Source organism: Bison bison, unplaced genomic scaffold (assembly GCF_000754665.1).
Source record: "Bison bison bison isolate TAMUID 2011002044 unplaced genomic scaffold, Bison_UMD1.0 scf7180017864481, whole genome shotgun sequence".
Lineage (NCBI taxonomy): Eukaryota > Metazoa > Chordata > Mammalia > Artiodactyla > Bovidae > Bison > Bison bison.
The window spans coordinates 1,697,343-1,703,398 of NW_011495041.1; the positions used below are offsets into that span (position 1 = coordinate 1,697,343).

At 46.5% G+C, this 6,056-nt stretch overlaps 1 protein-coding gene across 1 annotated transcript in view; it reads right to left on the bottom strand.

The window, feature by feature from the left end:
• Positions 1–3,999, bottom strand: part of IFNAR2 (interferon (alpha, beta and omega) receptor 2) — a 65,451-nt gene extending 61,452 nt beyond the window's left edge. The window contains exon 1 of the mRNA XM_010862292.1: positions 3,977–3,999. The gene's annotated coding sequence lies outside the window, so the exon portion shown is untranslated. The remainder of the gene's footprint in view (positions 1–3,976) is intronic.
• Positions 4,000–6,056: the final 2,057 nt, after the last annotated feature.

Here is a 6,056-nt window from a genome sequence, read left to right on the forward strand (position 1 = left end):
GATGGACCTTTGTTGACAAAATAACGTCTCTGCTTTTTCAATATGCTATCTAGGTTGGTCAAACTTTCCTTCCAAGGAGTAAGCGTCTTTTAATTTCATGGCTGCAATCACCATCTGCAGTGATTTTGGAGCCCCCAAAATAAAGTCTGACACTGTTTCCACTGTTTCCCCATCTATTTCCCATGAAGTGATGGGACCGGATGCCATGATCTCGTTTTCTGAATGTTGAGCTTTAAGCCAACTTTTTCACTCTCCTCTTTACTTTCATCAAGAGGCTTTTCAGTTCTTCACTTTCTGCCATAAGGGTGGTGTCATCTGCATATCTGAGGTTATTGATATTTCTCCTGGCAATAACAAAACCGAAAGCAGGATGGCTAGCTGTTAAGGGCTGAATTGTATCCCTCCCCCCACCCCACTCCACCCCGCTCCAAATTCATACGTCAAAGTCCGAACCCCCAGGACGTCAGAATGTGACTGTGTTTAGAAACAGGGCCTCTGAAGAGGTGATTAAGGGAAAATGAAGTCAGTAGACTGGGCCCTAATACAATACAACTGGTGCCCAATAGGAGGAAATTAGGACACGCACAGGGAAGCCCCTGTGAGGACACAGGGAGTAGACAGTCATCTACAAGCCAAGGAGAGAGACTTCAGGGGAAATCAACCCTGCTGACACCTTAATTTCAGACTTCTGGCCTTCGGAACGGAGCAAATAAATGTCTGTTGTTTAGACCGCCCAGTCTGTGGTACGCCGTTTGGGCAGTTGGCCAGCTAAGTAGCCATCTTGTTCGTGTCTGTAGCATCCTTTAAGCTAGGGAAGGGCTCCCTCTGCTGTGATAAACACCAAATGCCCTGAAAACAATGCATTTCATGTTTGGACACCATAGAATTAAGAACCAAGTATTTAGATGCTTCTTTACAGCATCCTTTATAGAATCAAGAATATAGAATCCTCATCGAATTCTTTACAGATTCCTTCACCTGTAAGTTCAGTTCAGTTCAGTTCAGTCACTCAGTTGTGTCTGACTCTTTGCGACCCCATGAACTGCAGCATGCCAGGCCTCCCTGTCCATCACCAACTCCCAGGGTCCACCCAAAACCATGTCCATTGAGTCGGTGATGCCATCCAACCATCTCATCATCTGTCATCCCCTTCTCCTCCCCGCCAATCCCTCCCAGCATCAGGGTCTTGAAATGAGTCAGCTCTTCACATCAGGTGGCCAAAATATTGGAGTTTCAGCTTCAACATCAGTCCTTCCAATGAACACCCAGGACTGATTTCCTTTAGGATGGACTGATTGGATCTCCTTGCCATCCAAGGGACTCTCAAGAGTCTTCTCCAACACCACAGTTCAAAAGCATCAATTCTTCAGCGCTCAGCTTTCTTCACAGTCCAACTCTCACATCCATACATGACCACAGGAAAAACCATAGCCTTGACTAGATGGACCTTTGTTGATAAAGTAAAGTCTCTGCTTTTTAATATGCTGTTTAGGTTGGTCATAACTTTTCTTCCAAAGAGTAAGCGTCTTTTAATTTCATGGCTGCAGTCACCATCTGCAGTGATTTTGGAGCCCCCAAAATAAGTAGGGGTGCTATTAAAATATTCAGCAACTGGGGGTGGGGGGTTTTCCTATTGTGCCAGGTGTGGAGGAAGGGGTGGGGAGGCCCTGGGGAAGGCTGGGTGGCCTGGGCAGTCTCGGGAGGAAGTTGGGGGGAAAGACTATGCACCAACCCCTTACAGAAGATGTGGCCGTTCGGGGTGTCCCATTGAAGATCAGTTTGCAATCACATAAAGTCTTCTTCTAGTACTTCCTTTATGAAACTGCAAATCTTTAACCTAGTTAGTGCTCTTAGAAATAGTCCTCAAGCAAGTACTTTTTACTATGCAGGAAATCACTGTTTGGCCTTGGTTTGTGGTTATTCAACACACATTCCTTGTAAGTCAGATTCATTCTACTGACCTCACCCTCCTTCTCATGGAAAGTTCTATGAATGAGACAGCAAGTCTGGAGACTAAGTCAGGTGCATCACAGTTAGAGGGTGAAAGTCTCCATCTCTTCCATCGCTACAAAACAGAGGGCAACCCAAGCAAATTGTGTTCCTGAAAGCTACCAAGAGAATGGAAAGATCAGCCCCTAGATTGGTAGCACACGGTAGGTGTCCAATTAATAATTTTAAAATAAGCGAGTAGTGGCCAGACACCATGAAATGGAAACGGTTGGCAGCCTGTGTTCCGTGGTCACTTGGCTATTGTAGATTATTTCTGCAAAGTGAGAGTTGTCTTCTGCTGTTCAGAGAGCAAATAAGAAAACAGAGGGTGAGAGCCCAGAACCTGTCCAGGCTCAGTCTCCATGATCCTGTCTGATGCATAGACTCAGCATTTTGAATAGGACCGCCTGGCATGTCCAGTCTTCATGGAGTGAGGAGTGTGGTCAAGCTATTCTGCTTAGAAGGATAAGGAAGCTTCTAATGAGTCCTGACTTGGGCCTCCCTTCCGTTCCACCACCCACAGATTCAGGAAGCATTTACTGAGTGCAGCCCACACGCAGGAGTTATGGCAATGAGCGTGACGGACACACATCCTTCTTTCTGGGAGCTTATGTGCTCATGGGGAGGACAATCACACACACACACGTGCTGTAATCGTGATGAGGCGAATTAGGGAGAAATACAGGGTGACATGAGCCTGGAAAAATGGGAGCAACTTCCAGCTGTGAGGGGCTGGGCAGGTTTACCAGTCATCTCTAAGGCGAGGCTTGGGAGGGGAGGCAGAGGGGGCGTGGTGTGGGGAAGCCTTTCACCTTGGGCAAATGTCTAAGGCAGCAGCTCCCTCAGAGCAGACTCGGGAATGGCATGCAGGGCTCGATTCCACATATGGGGACGTGGGTTTACTCAGTCCCCGAGACGATGCCCATTCTTTGGTTGTCCTAGTCCAGAGATGTCTTTACCAAACTGGCACAAGGGGACCTTCGGGCTGGCGGGACCTGAAGCCTGGCTGGTTTACGGAACTGAAAATACGACGGGTCACAAAGGGCTAAAACCTCTTGGTCAGTTACCAGCTGCTCCTCATAGATAATGGTCCTCATCTTTTTACATGTCCTGGACTCTCTGCCCAGGTAAAGCCCCGCTCCAACCACTGACCTTACCCCTTAGGGAGGTATCGCTTATTTCCCTGCATAAGCTCTCATCTCCTCTGCTGCTGCTGCTGCTGCTAAGTCGCTTCAGTCGTGTTTGACTCTGTGCGACCCCATAGATGGCAGCCTACAAGGCTCCCCCGTCCCTGGGATTCTCCAAGCAAGAACACTGGAATGGGTTGCCATTGCCTTCTCCGCTCATCTCCTCTAGATCCAACCAAATGCCTCATCTGCTTACATCCCATTAGAGTCACCTGAGACCTGGGTCTGTTGCTGTCATCCCCCTACGCCCAGCACATAGCACATAGAAGGTGTTCAGCTAAATGCGTTAGCTGAATGAATGGATCTGTTTTCAAAAACACAGGGACCTGTCTATGGGAACAGCTGTGCCTGAATGCAGGCTTCATTATAACATGCATTTAGCACTCACTTCTGTGCACACTACTTGCAGCCATCAAAGGGGATACATACTCTTAATTTCTAACATTCCACCTCTCTGGGATTTACATCAGTCCTCCAGATGCCACCACAAACAAAATAAAGCCGTCTCAGAAAACAACGCCCTGACGACCATGCTCTGGATGCTGCACAAACGACTGTTGGTACTCTCTGTCCTAGCTTATTAACCCTTATTTTACAAACAGTGATAACTGATATTCACTCTCTGTTGTCCTAGCCTCCTGCAGAATAGAAATTGTAGAAGGAAAGCTTGGGTCGTGGGTCAAAGAGCGGAAAGAAGGAAAAGAGGAAGCTAGTAAGGTTAGACTCTTGGATGATATTGACAGACGACAACAAATTGCTAATCTACCATCATCATCACTGGGGCTTGAGAAAGATCTTACCTGGTTCCAAGCAGGGTTAGCTCAGACACAGCTGCTGCTGCTGGGGCCCTCAGCACAATACTCTCTCACAGACAGATGTCTTGTACACAGTTCTGCTTTTCTGTTCTAGTTCATCCTCGGTCGTTGCCTCTTTGGCATGACCATTAGCTGTCTGCCACCCTGGCTTCCTTCTGTTTCCTCCTTCTCAGCCCTAACCTCCGAGACACCATGGAACTGACACATTCTAATTGCATGCAAAAAAAAAAAAAACAAAAAAACTGTATACCAACTGTTAAGCCACCTGATGCAAAGAGGTGGAAAAGACCCTCATGCTGGAAAAGATTGAAGGAGGGAGGAGAAGGGGACGACAGAGGATGAGATGGTTGGATGGCATCATTGACTCAGTAGACATGAGTTTGAACAAACTCTGGGAGATGGTGAAGGACAAGGAAGCCTGGCATGCTGCAGTCCATGGAGCTGCAAAGAGTCAGACACAACTGAGCAACCGAACAACAACAGCAACAACCATCAAGCATTTGGTTCTCAATTTCTTATTAGCTGTAACTTGGTGATCACACAACCCTTGAACAACATAATTTCCTCCAAGTATAAGAAGAGATGCTTAAAACTGAGAAGTTTTTTGCTTATGCCATTTTTCTTTTTCTGGCCTCTGCCTGTGGTTCAGCTGCCATATTTTAACTTCTCCTTTCCCAAAGGTCAACTCCACGCTGCTGATTTGTTCCTTCTGAACGTGTTCCCACTTCTACCCACGATCCAGAGTTCACCAGTACTTCCCTCACCCCCTCAGCCAGGCTCCTTCCTTGGGCTCTGTCCTAAGGTAACTTCATTGCCGCTTCAAAGATGCCAAGTCACCCCAACTTGCATAATTTCCATTTTCTGCACATAGATCACACTTTTTTTTTGTTACTAATATTTGTCATTGTTGTTCAGTTGCTCAGTTGAGTCCAACACTTTGCCATCCCGTGGACTGCAGCATGCCAGTCTTCTCTGGCCTTCACCATCTCCTGGAGCTTGCTGAAGCTCACGTCCACTGAGTCAGTGATGCCATCCAACCATCTCATCCTCTGTCATCCCCTTCTCCTTCTGCCTTCTATCTTTCCCAGCATCAGGATCTTTTCTAATGAGTCAACTCTTCGCATCAGGTGGCCAAAGTATTGCAGCTTCAGCTTTAGCTTCAGCATCAACCCTTCCAGTGAATATTCAAGGTTGATTTCCTTTAGGATTGACTGGTTTGATCTCCTTGGAGTCCAAGGGACTCTCAAGAATCTTCTGCAACATCAGAGTTCGAAAAAAATGAATATTTTGCTAATATTAGTAAAAATTCATATTTTTACTAATATGTCAGGAAATATTTAGTTACTTTGTATTTATTGCCCAGTATTCTATAAAGCGTAGTCAGAGAGATAGACTGGAAAACCCAATCTTTCCAACTGGAGTCATCTCAGCGGGTGTGAATACAGGAAAGCTTGAGATATGCAGTCTGGAGCACCTCGCCCTGGGTCAGGGTTCTGCACCTCTCTCCTCAGGGATGCAAGGGAACATGGTATTTCTAGCTACGATGCTTTTCCACAGTCTTGGGGGTGCTCTGCCCCTTTCCCCATCAAGAAAATTTAGGGAATTCTGCTGCTGCTGCTGCTAAATCACTTCAGTCGTGTCCGACCCTGTGAAACCCCATAGACAGCAACCCACCAGGCTCCCCCGTCCCTGGGATTCTCCAGGCAAGAACACTGGAGTGGGTTGCCATTTCCTTCTCGAATGCATGAAAGTGAAAAGTGAAAGTGAAGTCGCTCAGTCGTGTCCGACTCCTAGCGACCCCATGGACTGCAGCCTACCAAGCTCCTCCGTCCATGGGATTTTCCAGGCAAGAGTACTGGAGTGGGGTGCCATTGCCTTCTCCAAGGGAATGATGGGATAATATCAAAGGGACAATCTTTAAAAAATCTTTGTTTTATATTGGAGTATGGTTGATTAACAATGTTGTGTTAGTTTCAGGTGTACAAGTACAGAAAAGTGATTCAGTTCTATACACACACATATCTATTCTTTTTAAAATTCTTTTCCCATTTAGGTTGTTACAAAG